The sequence below is a fragment of the Eubalaena glacialis genome, chromosome 10, assembly GCF_028564815.1.
Source record: "Eubalaena glacialis isolate mEubGla1 chromosome 10, mEubGla1.1.hap2.+ XY, whole genome shotgun sequence".
NCBI lineage: Eukaryota > Metazoa > Chordata > Mammalia > Artiodactyla > Balaenidae > Eubalaena > Eubalaena glacialis.
In genome coordinates this window covers 109,007,648-109,023,414 of record NC_083725.1, presented here as the reverse complement: position 1 = coordinate 109,023,414, position 15,767 = coordinate 109,007,648, and positions in this window count along the sequence as shown.

Sequence of the window (15,767 nt, the reverse complement as noted above, 5' to 3'; positions counted from 1 at the left end):
TAATAAAGGTATGTGCAAATATGGGAAGGAGCAGAGAAAGGGAGATGTGATCAAAGACTTTAAAACAGGAAACATGGGACCAAGGCTGAATGCTCTTAGGCAGGTAGATTTATTTCTCTACCCCAGTGGTTCTCTAGCCTAGAAGATCACCAGAATCACTTGAGGAACACTTAAGAAATGACAAACTCCTGCCCAGGGTAGGTCTCGGGTGGAGCCAGGAACCTTCATCGTCACAAGTTCCCCCAGGTGAGTGCTGGGTTAGGAACCACAGGTGTGAACCAAGCCCCCACTCAGCCTCTACTCTCCTAGCACCCAATTTCTCTTGGTGAAATAATAGTGTTCAGAACTTTCTCCCTATGATAAAAAGGAAATGAAAGTTCTGTGGTTGCTCAAGCTGACTGCCCAGGTGAAATTTCAGTTCTGCTTTAGAAAGAGAAAGGCCACCTGAGAAGTAAGATAACTGACACATCCAAGGGGTGGGCTATACAGGGTTGTATGAGCACTTTCGATCCACTAATACAGCTGCTACGAGGATGCAGGGAGAGGGAAGGGGCAGCCTGACCCCAGGAGAGTGACCCATGGGCAGGAGTCCTGATGATGAACCCTCAGAGGAAACTGTTCTGGTGTCTCTGAACCTGACTATGATGCCCACTCCCCCACTGTCAAGTCTTCCTTCCTGACGTCCTTGATTATGACCTTGAGCTGTGTACTTGGGGAATTCAGTGCTTGGGTTACCGAGTTGGAGGATGAAGCATGCTCCTGGGATACCAGCAAGGCAGGCTCACACACAAACACACATACACACACACGAAAAAAAAAAAAGAATTTGACATATTTTTTTAAAAAGCTCTGATGCCATCATAAGAAAAAATAATATTTCCCCTCAGGTTTATTATATGTTTTTTTGTGGGGTATTTTTTTGGCTGTGTTGGGTCTTTGTTGCTGTGCGCAGGCTTTCTCTAGTTTCGGTGAGCGGGGGCTACTCTTCCTTGCAGTGCGCGGGCTTCTCATTGCAGTGGCTTCTCTTGTTGCAGAGCACGGGCTCTAGGCGCGTGGGCTTCAGTAGTTGTGGCTCACGGACTCTAGAGCACAGGCTCAGTAGTTGTGGTGCACGGACTTAGTTGCTCCGCGGCATGTGGGATCTTCCCAGACCAGGGATCGAACCTGTGTCCCCTGCATTGGCAGGTGGATTCTTTTTGTTTTTGTTTTAATTAATTTATTTATTTATGGCTGTGTTGGGTCTTCATTTCTGTGCGAGGGCTTTCTCTAGTTGTGGCAAGTGGGGGCCACTCTTCATCGCGGTGCGCGGGCCTCTCACTATCGCGGCCTCTCTTGTTGCAGAGCACAGGCTCCAGACGCGCAGGCTCAGTAATTGTGGCTCACGGGCCCAGTTGCTCCGCGGCATGTGGGATCTTCCCAGGCCAAGGCTCGAACCCGTGTCCCCTGCATTGACAGGCAGATTCTCAACCACTGCACCACCAGGGAAGCCTGGCAGGTGGATTCTTAATCACTGCACCATCAGGGAAGCCCAGGTTTGTTTATTATATGTTGTTCTTAGCTCAAATTACTTGTAGGAGTGGAGGTGGACCACGATTCTTTTTTGCTTTTTTTTTAATTAATAAACTTTACTTTTTAGAGCAGTTTTAGATTCACAATTCAGTGGAAAGTACAGAGTTCCCATATGCCCCCTTGTCCTCATACAAACACAACCTCCCCACAATCAATATCCCCACCAGAGGGACTTCCCTGGTGGCGCAGTGGTTAAGAATCCGCCTGCCAATGCAGCGGACACGATCCCTGGTCTGGGAAGATCCCACATGTCGCGGAGCAACTAAGTCCGTGCACCACAACTACTGAGGCTGCGCTCTAGAGCCCGTGAGCTGCGACAACTGAAGCCCATGTGCCTAGAGCCCGTGCTCCGCAACAAGAGAAACCACCGCAGTGAGAAGCCCGCGCACCGCAACAAAGAGTAGCCCCCGGTCGCCGCAACTAGAGAGAAGCCTGCGTACGGCAACGGAGACCCAATGCAGCCATAAATAAATAATAAACATTTTTAAAACGTTAAAAAAAAAAAATATCCCCACCAGAGTGGTACATTTGTTACAATCAATGAACTTACATTGAATCAATGAACTTATATTGACACACCATTATCAAAGTCCATAGTTTACATTAGGGTTCACTCTTGATGTTGTATATTCTATGGGTTTGGACACACACATAATGACATGTATCCACCACTGCAGTATTGTACAGAATAGTTTCACTCCCTTAAAAATCCTCTGTGCTCTGCCTATTCACCCCTTTTCCTTCCCCCAACCCCTGGCAACCATTAATCCTTTTACTGTCTCCATAGTTTTGCCTTTTTCAGAATGTCATATAGTTGGAATCATAGTATGTAGCCTTTTCAGATTGGCTTCTTTCACTTAGTAATATGAATTTAAGGTTCCTCCATGTCTTTTCATGGTTTGATAGCTCATTTCTTTTTAGAGCTGAATAATATTCCATTGTCTAGATGTACCACAATATATCCATTCACATTCTGAAGGGTATCTTGGTTGCTTTCATGTTCTGACAATTATTTGAAAAGCTCCAAAGCTCTATTTACAATAGCCAGGACATGGAAGCAACTTGTGTCCATTGACAGATGAATGGATAAAGAAGATGTGGCACATATATACAATGGAATATTACTCAGCCATAAAAAGAAACGAAATTGAGTTATTTGTAGTGAGGTGGATGGACCCAGTCTGTCATACAGAGTGAAGTAAGTAAGAAAGAGAAAAACAAATACCGTATGCTAACACATATATATGGAATCTAAAAAAAAAAAAAAAAAAAAATGGTTCTGAAGAATCTAGGGGCAGGACAGGAATAAAGACGCAGACATAGAGAATGGACTTGAGGACACGGGGAGGGGGAAGGGTAAGCTGGGATGAAGTGAGAGAGTGGCATGGACTTATATATACTACCAAATGTAAAATAGATAGCTAGTGGGAATCAACCGCATAGTACAGGGATATCAGCTCGGTGCTTTGTGACCACCTAGAGGGGTGGGATAGGGAGGGTGGGAGGGAGATGCAAGAGGGAGGAGATATGGGGATACATGTATATGTATAGCTGATTCACTTTGTTATAAAGCAGAATCTAACACACCATTGTAAAGCAATTATACTCCAATAAAGATGTTTTTAAAAAAAAAGCTGCTATAAACATTCATGTGCAGTTTTTGTGTGGACATAAGTTTTCAATTCATTTGGGTAAATACTAAGGAGTATGACTGATGGATCATATATTAAGAGAATGTTTAGCTTTGTAAGAAAATGCCAAACTGTCTTTCAAAATGACTGTACCATGTTTCATTCCCACTAGCAACGAATGAGAGTTCCTGTTGCTCCACATCCTCGCCAGCATTTTTGTTGTCAGTGTTTTGAATTTTGGCCATTCTACTAGGTGTGTAGTTGTATCTCATTGTTGTCTTAATTTGCAATTTCCTTATAGCATATGTTACTGAACATCTTTTCATATGTTTACTTACTTACCATCTGTATATCTTCTTTGGTGAAGTGTCTATTCTGGTCTTTTGACCATTTTTTAATTGGGTTGTTGAGTTTTAAGAGTTCCTTGTATGTTTTGGAATAAAACCCTTTATAATATGTGTCTTTTGCAAATATTTTCTCCCAGGTTGTGGCTTGTTTTCTCATTCTCTTGACAGTGTCTTTCTCAGAGCAGAAGTTTTTAATTTAAATGAAGTTCAGCTGATAAATTATTTCTTTAATAAAGCATGTCTTCAGTGTTATATCTAAAAAGTCATTGCCATACCCGAGGTCACCTAGGTTTTCTCCTGTGTTATCTTCTAGGAGTTTTATAGTGTTGCATTTTACATTTAGTTCTATAATCCATTTTTTTGTCTTCTTATTTTCCTTCTGATGAATTTCTAGTTTTTTAAATTAAAATACTGAACTGAGGGAAAACTCCACATCCCAGACAGACTGACTCCTAACATATACAAAAAAATAATGCTCTTAAGTGTTACACGTCTGGCTATGGTGACGTTTTTATATTTCTTTTCTTTATGACCCATTTTGAGTTACTTTTTGTGAAGGGTGTAAGGTCTGTGTCTAGATTAATTTTATTGCCTGTGGGTGTCCAGTTGTTCCAGAACCAGTTTTTGAAAAGACTATCTTTGCTCCATTGTATTGAATTTGCTCATTTGTCAAAGATCAATTGACCATATTTATGTGGGTCTATATCTGGGCTCTCTCTTCTGTTCCACTGATCTATTTGTCTATTCTTTCACCAATACCACACTGTATTGATTACTGTAGCTTTATAGTAAGTCTTGAAATTGGGCAGTGTCAGTTCTCCAATTTTGTTCTTCTTCAATATCAAGTTAGCTGTTCTGGGTCTTTTGCCTTTCCATATAAACTTTGGGATCAGTTTGTCTTTATCCACAAATAACTCACTGGAATTTTGATTGGGCTTACATTGAATTGAGCTGGGAAGAACTGACATCTTGACAATATTGAGTCTTCCTATTCTTCCATGGAATATCTCTCCATTTATTTAGTTCCTCTGTGATCTCTTTCATCAGAGTTTCATTGTTTTCCTCATATAAATTTTGTACGTATTTTGCTAGGTTTATGCCTAAGTATTTCAGTTTGGGGGTGCTCTATAAGTGATATTATCTTTTTAATTTCAAATTCTATGTGTTTATTGCTGGTATAGAGGAAAGCAATTGACTTCTTTATATTTACCTAATGTCTTGCAATAATCAAGATATTCACTTACTATAATCACTAACTAGTTCCATGAGTTTTTTTGGTCAGTTCTTTTAGATTTTCTACATAGACAGTCATGTCATCTGCTTAAAAAGACAGTTTTATTTCTTCCTTCCCAATCTGTATACCTTTTATTTCACTTTTTTTTTTTTTTTTGGTCTTACTGCATTAACTCGGACTTCAGTATGATGTTGAAAAACAGTGGTGAGAGGGGACATCCCCGTCTTATTCCTGATCTTAGTGGAAATGCTTGTAGTTTCTAGCCATTAAGTATACTAGATGTAGGTTTTTGTAGATTTTCTTTATCAAGTTGAGGACATTCCCCTCTGTTCCTAGTTGCCAAGAGTTTTTATCATGAATGAATGTTGGATTTTGTCAAATGCTTTTTCTGCATCTATTCATATAATAATGTGATTTTTTCTTCTTTATTCTGTTGATGTAATGGATTACATTAGTTGATTTTCAAGCGTTGAACCAGCCTTGCATGCCTGGAATAAATCCCACTTGGTCATGGACTGTGAACTTCACCAGTGCTTTTAAAAGCCACCCGTCTGCCGTCTTAGTTGGGCCAGGATGACTGGAGGAGCTGGAGTTACGTATTTCCCTTTTCCCACACAGAAGGCTAGAGGGGGCTAGAGTTAGGTATTTCCCTTCCCCAAGGTAAATTAGGCTCTGATAAAACCCCAGTAGGTTAAGCTCTGGGGAAATAGTTTCTCCTGAGGGCAGGCCTTGTTAAGGACAGAATGCTCTAGCATATTCAAAGTGGTTCCTTTTTCCCCTCCACCTGCTGAACATATGAGTACTTTGCTTCCAATATTCACTGTGAGGAACACTGGTACAAAAGTGTGGGGGAGGACCCTTATGACTAGATCCCCCTGGAGTTTTTAACTCTCAGATTTGTCCACACTGTGCCTCCAGCAATTTGTCAATTACAGGTTTTCCCACTGTTGGTTCCCCTGGTGGTTTCTGCTCCCTTAAGTTGTGAATCTGGGTACCTACTGATCTGTCTAGTGGTTTGCCCTGTGACCTCATTTCTTTGACAGATCTAAGAAAAGTTGATTTTTTTTTCAGTTTGTTCAGCTTTTTACTTGTTGTTAGGACCAAGCAGCAATTTCTGAGCTCCTTACATGCCAGACAGGAAACTCGAAGTCCTCCACCATAATTTTTTCAATACTGAGGGGTCTCTAAAAGGTCTTACTCTGCCCTAGGAGAACTGAATTTCAGTTAACATTTGTCAAGCACCATCAATGAGCCAGATGTCTGGTAAATACTTTCACACTTGTTATCTCACTAAGTCCTCAGAACAGCCCTGAGAGGTAGTTATTATAATTATCCCCATTTTACAGATGAGGAAGCTGATACTCGAGAAATGTAAATGGCTTGGCAAGATCACATGAACAGAAAGTGATAGAGCTAAGATTAAAACCAGGTCTTCTTTTAACTCCAAGGCCGAGGAGACTTAACTTTAGGAAATTAAAAGTCTTGAGTGATAATTTTAGAAAATTAAAAATCTTGAGTGATTTCCTCTTCCCTTCCTCCTCTGGGACCTTCACTCGTGTTTGGGTTAGCAGGGAGGTGGGGACATTGGGGAAGCTGAGGTCCACCCACTGAATCAATGTTGTAGCAGAGGCTTGAGCAACTATATGGCCAATATAATTCAGGTTTATTCTGACTTCCCAAAATGTACTGCCAGAATTAGCAGGCAACTGTCACAGTTCAATTTCAAAAAGCAGTTCTTCCATTTTTTTTCTTGACTGTATAGACCAGAAGTTCATAACCAGGGTCTAAGATTCCTCAAGGGTCCTCAGGGGCATCAAGAGGTTTGTGAACCTCTTGAAACTGTGTTGCATTGTGTAGGTGTGAGAAAATGAATTTTTCTGAGGAGAGGGTTTATCTTTTTCATCAAATTTTCAAAGAGTTCTCCAATGCAAACAAGGTTAAAAAATAATTAATATAGGCTTTGTCCAACAAGAGTTTGTTTTTAAATTTTCTAACTCCCGCCTAGGGAGAGAACCAGATACTAGTAAAGAATGCAGCAGTTCATATCAGGAAATAATAATCACACTAATACTTCAGTAATTACTTTTTTCCTCTGTGCTGATGGAGACATAGATCTGGCTTTGGTGAAACCAGAAAAAAAAAAAAAAAGAAACCCCAGTGATTTGTGTGGAGACCAAGAGGATGCATCTGTTTCCTGAATCAACCAGATCAAATGAGCACTGAATCAAACGCTGCCTGTGCTGAGACTTTATTTTCTTGCAAAGAAAGATGAAGCAGTTGCACTCAAACAGGGGAAAGAAAAAGAAAAAAAAAAAGGAGAAGAAAGAAAGAGTAAGCCTAGGCAAAATAAGAATTATAATCTCTACTTGGGGGTAATGCCAATGGATTTCTTGATATGGTACCTTCTCCAAACTAAAGTTCACACCTAACAGGTATTATTTCTATAGTACCTGTAAAGTAACTCTAGTCTCTGAAATTTTTTTTTTTTTTTTTGACCACGATGCAGCAGCTTGTGGGATCTTAGTTCCCTGACCAGGGATTGAACCCAGCCCTGTCAGTGAGAGCACGGAGTCCTAACCGCTGGACCACCAGGGAATTCTCTGAAAGCTTTATACAATGGAGACTTTGGCTCAGTCTGCCTAGATTTATTTCAGCAAGTGCTTCATTGTGTCTTGGCTCCAACTCCTGCATCTTTCCCAGTCTTCCAGATACTTGTCACGATACAGTCATGCTTAATTCTTTGACATCCTCTCGGTTGCCTCTGCACTTTGTATTTGCTTTTCCCTCTGCATTTGCTGTTCCCTCTGCTTGAAACACCCTTCACTCCCTCATCCCCCTCACTATCTCCTCCTCAGCCCTCAGGACATCTCTTCTAGGGAGCTTTCTTCAAGCCCTTAGGAGGAATTTTCTGTCCTTGATATCTCGTAGGATCCTGTGTGGACCCTTATCCCATCACCCAGTGCACCATTCCACTCTAAGCTCCTTGAGGGCAGGAGCCATGTCTTTCACCTGAGATCTCTAAGTGTGTCTGACACATAACAAGCTTTTACCAAATATGTGTAAAATGAATGAGTGGTTAATTTCCCATCTGTACCTAATAAGGGGCATTAAGTAATAGACCCTTGTGCAAATATTCTGCAGTTGAAAGTAATCAAAATATTCTCTGTTCCCTTTTTTCCCCCTCTTGGAACCTGGGGATTTTAGAAATACTAACCTCTCAACATCAAAAAGCTCAATTTAACACCCCCATGCATATCAAAGGAGCTCTAAGAAAAAAAGATAATCTGATTTATTATACAGATTATGAAATACATTAAAACAAAAGAAAAGTTTTAAATTTTAGTCTCAAAAATAGGGTTCATTTTTCTGCAGACATTACCATGATGTTCAGGGTAAATGGCCATCATTGACCATTTTTTGAAATCTGCCGCATGTGACATATAAATTCCTTTAACTATCTGTTTTTCCAAGGGGCTGAATCAGAGCTGCTTATTTAGTCATAATGATACTCAACTCTAAGTTTGAGAAAGGCTGTTATAAAACAGAGAGACTATGTAAAGCTTTTAACTTCCTTCCTCTAAGAAAGGTAATATGTGGAGAGGAAAAAGGAAGACAGAGCAAAGATCAGTGACTTCAGTAATTACATCTGATTGGGAAGATCTGAGCCTGGTCTCTGACTGCTTAATGTACTTAAGGCAAATGAAATTAATTGAATCATATACAAGAAGAAATACTGATACTTTAATCCCAGAAATGGGACTTGAAATAAATCCAAATTCTTTTTTTTTTTTTTTAATTTATTTATTTTTGGCTGTGTTGGGTCTTCGTTGCTGCGTGCAGGCTTTCTCTAGTTGCAGCGAGCGGGAGCTACTCTTCGTTGTGGCGCACGGGCTTCTCATTGCGGTGGCTTCTCTTGTTGCGGAGCACCAGCTCTAGGCTCGTGGGCTCAGTAGCTGTCACTTGCGGGCTCAGCAGTTGTGGCGCACGGGCTCAGTTGCTCTGCGGCATGTGGGATCTTCCCAGACCAGGGCTCGAACCCGTGTCCCCTGCATTGGCAGGTGGATTCTTAACCACTGCGCCACCAGGGAAGCCCAAGATAAATCCACATTCTTAAAGAATAGAAGAGCTTCTCTCTTTCATGAAAGCAGGTAGCTGCATAAAATGACGAGCTGATGCTAGAATTCTCATTCTTTTTTTTTTTAACATACTTATTGGAGTATAATTGCTTTACAATGTTGTGTTAGTTTCTGCTGTATAACAAAGTGAATCAGCTATACGTATACATATATCCCCATATCCCCTCCCTCTTGTGTCTCCCTCCCACCCTCCCTATCCCACCCCTCTAGGTGGTCACAAAGCACCGAGCTGATCTCCCTGTGCTATGCAGCTGCTTCCCACTAGCTATCTATTTTACATTTGGTGGTGTATATATAAGTCAATGCTACTCTTTCACTCCGTCCCAGCTTACCCTTTAGAATTCTCATTCTTTTTTCATGTTGAAATGGTAGGTCATACGCTTTTAGATTTAAGAGGAACTTTGAAGATCAGTTACTACAAGCTCTCACTCTCACCCATCCTGATTTGACTCATATCTCCCTGTCATTATATTCCTGGGGAGCACAGGTGGAATCCAACCTAAAATAGGTTTTCTCAGAAGGATTTGGTCCTCTGAATATTTGCCCCAAGGATCATCTGGTCTAAACACCTTCATTTCTCTCACAAGGAAGGCGATGTCTAAATATAGGCTCCCGACAGATGTGCCCAGTGCCTTATGATATACAAAGCATGTTCTCATCACAGTATCTAATTCAATAAAGAATGATTCAGAGGCTCTCCAGGGTCACCCAGCTTGTTAATGGTGGAAACTGGACCAGGAGTCCTGGTGTAAATACCCATTCTCCTTCACCGTGGTACTTACTGAAAATTATTCCAAAGTGCTATTTGTATGGTTCTGAGCAGGAGGGTTTGGCCATATCCAGGGATAGTATGCAGTTAAAGATTCTGAGGTTTTATAGTGAAATTAACAAATCCCTTCATGAGGTGGGCACACCGCACACAGCCCTTGAGGAAATGTGAAAGAGACATCTCAAAGCTGAGGAGAAACTGGTGACCCCAAACCCAGGGGTGTTTTGCCTCATTTTAAAGCATTTCACAGGATTATAGGGGAGGATGTGTTGTTAGCAGTGCTCTCAAACGTTAATGTATATAGAGGCATCTCAGGATCGTGGCAAACACAGATTCTGATTCACAGAATCTTGGGTGGGGCCTGAGATAATGCATTTCTAACATTCTTCCCGGGTTTACCAATGCTGCTGGTCCCAGGAGCACACTGTGAGTAGCTAGTTGTAAGGAAGAACATCAGTCTAGGAACCAGAAGAATGGGATCCAAGTCTCAGCTGTACATTTTTGAACCACGTGAACTTGGGCAGGTCTCACTCTGTCTGTTTCCTCACCTGAAAAGTAGTGGTTATAATCACATCTCTAGGGACTTCCCTGGTGGTCCAGTGGTAAAGAATCTGCATTACAATGCAGTGGACGCCGGTTCGATCCCTGATCAGGGAACTAAGATCCCACGTGCCTCAGGGCAACTGAGCCTGTGCGCCACAGCTCCTAAGCTCGTGTACCTCAGCTAGAGCCTGCATGCCGCAACAAAGACTCGACGCAGCCAAAAATAAATTAATTAAATAAATAAATGATAAATAAATCTTTTAAAAAAAAATCACATCTCTGTATGCAACAAGAGCCTTGAGAATGACTGTTGTCTGCCATCCCTTTTCTGGGACTCTATCCTAAGCATGTGTGCATATGTGTGGGAGAATATTTTTCACCATCAGAGATGTTTCTCACAATACTTTTTATAATAGTGAAAAACAAGAAGAAACCTAAATAGCCAAAATTAGGGAAACATTTTAGACTAAGCTAGGAGAGATCCATTGAATTGAATATTAAGCAGCCATCTAAAATCATGTTTAGGGAGAAAATATAAGAATATGGGGGAAAAAAGTTCATGTAATAATGTAAAGTTTTTAATACAAAATACAAAATTGTATATACGGACTAAACTCTACACTATATAAAATCTCTGCCCTGTATGACTCACAGGGACACCGAGACTAAAATGAGACAGCAATTGATAACTCAGTATATAGCTATGAGGTATTATTATAATTATTTTCTAATGGCATTGAGAAAATCCAGGTCAGGGCTTATTCCCTGCTTTGGCAGCCTGCCCTAATTCTGCAACATAATGTTTCCTAGAAGGGCCAGCTTCTATCTGAACACTCCCTCTTAACAGGAAGAATTCATTCTGACTGTGATTGAAAATATGAACCCAAGAAGCAAAGAATGTGTATTTCCTGTTTCTGTTGTTACCCTTCAGAAAGAGGAAGAAGAGGACAATTTTTTAAAATGTTTCTGGGGCAAACTATTTTAAAGGTGAGGTTTAAAAGATAGAAGGTTATTTTAACATCAAACTTGAGTTTGAATCCCAGATTTGTCATGTATCGGTGGGGGACCTTGAACAAGTCAAAACCAATTTCGCTTAACTTCAATTTCCAAATATGTAAAACAGCTTTCATAGTATTCATCTCATAAGATAATTTGAGGATTAAATGAAATAATTAAGGAAAAGTGCCTGGTATAGTTCCTGGTACACAGCAGACTCGCAATTAGTCACATAGCTAATTGTGGAGGACATGCCCTGGGTGTAGGTGGGAACTTTGACTTGCTTGTAACCAAGAGAATGTGACAAATGTGATTAGAGTTACAATGATATACATAAGGTTCCGCCCTGCTAGCACACACTAGAGAGATTCACTCTCCGGTACTGGCTTGGAAAAAGGAAGCTGCCATGTTGTGAGAGGGTGGCTTGCGGGACCTTAGTTCCCGGACCAGAGATCGAACCCAGGCCCCGGCAGTGAAAACGCCAAGTCCTAACCACTGGACCACCAGGAATTCCCTGTGAGAGAGCTTATGCAGAAGGCCACATGGCAAGGAATTGAGCGCAGCCTCTAGTAAACAGTAGCCCCAGCTTACAGCCAACAAGAAAACAGAAACCTCAGTCACACAATCATAAGAAAATGAATTCTACCAACCACTTGAATGATCTTGGAAATTAATTCTTCCCTGGTGGAGCCTAGAGGTTAGACTATGGAGCCCAGCTTCCACCTTGATTACTGCTTGATGAGATCCTGAGTAGATGACCCAGCTAAGCCATGCCAGACTCCTGACACATAGGACTGTGAGATAATAAATGTATTGTTTTAAACCTCTACATTTGTGGCAATTCATTACACAGCAATACAAAGCCAATACATAATATAAAGTAGATAACTAACCCTCGTCTTTTGCCCATTGCTTGCAATGAACAAGCTCACCGTCATTTCACCAATGTTTATTGAGCACCCACTATTCTTTTGGGGCCAAATCAAAGAATAGGAGACAGAGCCTGCCTTTGAGGAGCTAAAGGTCAGTGGAGGAGACAGAGAGGAAAACAAAAAATTACAATAAAAAGCAATAAGTGCTATGATCGAGATAGTAGAGCTTCACATTTCAGCTAGATCATGAAGAATCTGGCTAGATTAGACATTAGCCAGACAGAGGAGAAGGAAAGGTATTCCAGGCTGATGCACTGGCACATGCAAAAGCATGGGGACGAGGGGGTACAAACTGTACCTCAGGAAACCCAAGTGGTTGACATAGGAAATTTTCTCTGGACAGAAGTATTCTAAGGGGATTTGAATATGACATCAGCAGGGTCAGTGAGTGTTTCTCTCAGAGACTGATGTATGAACAATGGAAGAAAGAGAATCTCTTTTGGATGGCATTAGGAAGCTGGAATGTTATAAGCCTGGAGCTTCCATCAGCCATCTTCCCATGGACACACAGAGGAAGACAGTTTGAGAGAGAATGAACTCTAAATATATCAAAAGGGAGCAGAGTCGAATTATGGAAACAGAGAGGGAGATGGAGAGAACATCATTTGATCTTTTTTTTTTTTAATTTATTTATTTTATTTTTGGCTGCGTTGGGTCTTCATTGCTGCCCACAGGCTTTCTCTAGTTGCGTCGAGCAGGGGCTACTCTTCGTTGTTGTGCGCAGGCTTCTCGTTGCAGTGGCTTCTCTTGTTGTGGACCACGGGCTCTAGGCAGGCGAGCTTCAGTAGTTGTGGCACGCGGGCTCAGTAGTTGTGGCTCGCAGGCTCTAGAGCGCAGGCTCAGTAGTTGTGGCGCACGGGCTTAGTTGCTCCGTGGCATGTGGGATCTTCCCTGACCAGGGCTCGAACCCATGTCCCCTGCATTGGCAGTGGCTTCTTAACCACTGTGCCACCAGGGAAGCCCCGCATCATTTGATCTTGATCAGTGCTGTTCAATAGAACTATAATGTAAGCCATAAGTGCAAGCTGCCATATGCAATTTAAGTTTCCAGTGTCCATGTTAGGAAAAGTAAAAGGAAGCAAATGAAATGAATTTTCATGCTATACTGTATTTAATCCAATATTTCCAAAATATTATTTCAACATGTAATCAACATAAAAGATCATTAATGAGATAGTTTTCTCTTTTTTATGCTACGTCTTTGAAAGCCAGCATGTATTTCACATCACATTTCAATTTGGCTAACCACATTAAAGTATTCAACAGTCACATGTGGCTAGTGTCTGCTTTGTATACAACACAGCTCTACATCCATTCCTGCTGAAGCCACTTCTTGTTCTGTGTTTGTTTAGATTCTGTATTTGTCTATTTGGCATCCATTAGTCACAGGGACAAATTAACAGCTGAAGTTGTTTACATCTCCTCTGAGATCCAGAGCTCATGCTCTGAAATCACCTCCTTTATCTAACTCTTACACATCAAGCCATTATTTCCCCTGCCTCAAATCAACCCAGGGCCAGATATCAGACAGCTAGGAACAGCTGCTATGCCCCAAAGCCCAGCAGAATTATTCAAACTAGCCAGTCCTAAGCTGTTTACCCTACCCTGCCTTGCTTTTCCTGTAGAAACCCCAATAAAGGCTGTGGTCTACACCTTCCCCTGGCTCTTTTCTGCCTTCTGGCCAAAACTGGTGCTTCCCTAGGTGACCCTGCATGGCATGACACACCCCTTGCTCTCTGGAAATGTAATAAATTCTTCTTTCAATGATATTGACCTCTCCATGTCATCACTCAATCGAAGTCCCCCATATATAATTGAGATAGTTTTATCCCCTGAATTTCCTAGGAAATAACGGATTCCTTTTTTGACCTAAGCCAGTTTGAAATGACTTTCTGTCGCTTACAATCTAAAGAATTCAAACTAACATATACAGATTCCCAGGTCCTATCCCAAACTCTAGAAACTACATCTTAAAATACGGCTATTCTTTTATAGCCAACCATGCACAGACCCATGCATAGGCTGGAGTTTGGGAACGCTTGCTGTGGGCCAAAAGGCCATGGCAAGTTCTTAAGTAGATGGAATGATCAGATTTCGGTTTTAGGACAATCACTATGACGGTTGGTTTGGAAGATGGACCAGAAGGGCGAGAGATGAGAGTAAGGCCACTTCCAGGCCTAAAGGGGCTACACACAGATTTGTGGTGTGGATTCCCCAAGCTCTTGTGCCATTCCCAGGCCACTGGGTGTAAAAGGAAAAGGAAGGGATGTGGGCATTTGCTGACGCTGAGAGCTGGGTCCGCTGCCTTTGTGCTGCTCACTCAGGAGGGCGTATTTTTGGGAAGGGGTGTGTTCTGAAAGTAGGGAGGAAGTCGCCACCCCATTGGAAAGAATCTGCCACCCTGCCTTCCAGCTGAAATATCAGATAGAGTCTGTTCTTCTCCATGGGCAGCGGGGAATGGAATGGCCAAAGGTTTTTTTTTTTTTTTAGGGATTGTATGAAAGAACATGATGTCTTAGGCTCACAAAGGGAAAAAAGATAAGGGAAAAGTGGCAAGTTAGAAAGTCCATTGTGCATGTTATCTCTGTTATTTTAGATTAAGAAAAAGTAAATATGGCAGACCAGGCTCACAGTTTATGCCAGTCTGGTCCAAAATCATTGCTTTTATTTTTTTCCTTGATTTTGCATTTTGGCAGTGGGTTTTCCCTGGGAGTTTTCTGGCGCTCAGCACCACATTACCTTGCTAAGGAAGAGAATAGGAGGCCCACCGAGTCAAGCAAGGGAGACGGGGGGGCGCGGGAAGGGGAAGATCTCCCCAAACTCTTGAAGCAGAAACCTTTGGTGTGTAGGCACCACTGTGCTTAAAAACACATTCTTTTCTGGTGGGAATATAAAAAGCAGGGGTGGCCCTAGAACGCAGGAATTTCAAATGGAGAAATAATGGAGAGGTTGGGGGTATCCAGAGAGGGCAGCAAGCTGGCTCCCAAGAAGCCTTATTCCTCCGGTGCACATACCCCAGGCCAAGGCTGTCCTCAGCCTTGTTGTTCAGAATCCAGAACTTGTCAGCTTCAGCTTTAGCTCTTAGGATCAGACACACATTAGCTAAGCTTGTAACACTGAGGGGTAAAACTAGAATGCCAATTTATTAAACAATAGACTTTAAACAGGAGCTTCAGGTAGCTGAGCTGGGGCTCAGACACTTAATGTAACCAAACTCTCCAGTACATAATCATACTAGTAAAAGTAATAAAAGCTAACGTTTACCGAACACCTACTACATGCTAGTCACTATGCAAAGTACTTTATCTAAATTTTTTCCCTTAATCTGAAATAGGTACTTTTTTTTTTTTTTTTTTGGCTGCACCGCGAGGCTTATGGGATCTCCGTTCCCTGACCAGGGATTGAATCTGGGCCACCGCAGTGAAAGCGCCAAGTCCTAACCACTAGACTGCCAGGGAATTCACTGAAATAGGTACTTTTATTATCTTCATATTGCAGATGAGGAAATTTAGGCACGAGGAGGTTAAGTAATTTGCCCAAGGTCATATGTCTACTTCCCATCTGGCCCTTGAACTGGAATTGAACAGGACAGAAAGTAGACAGAAAACTT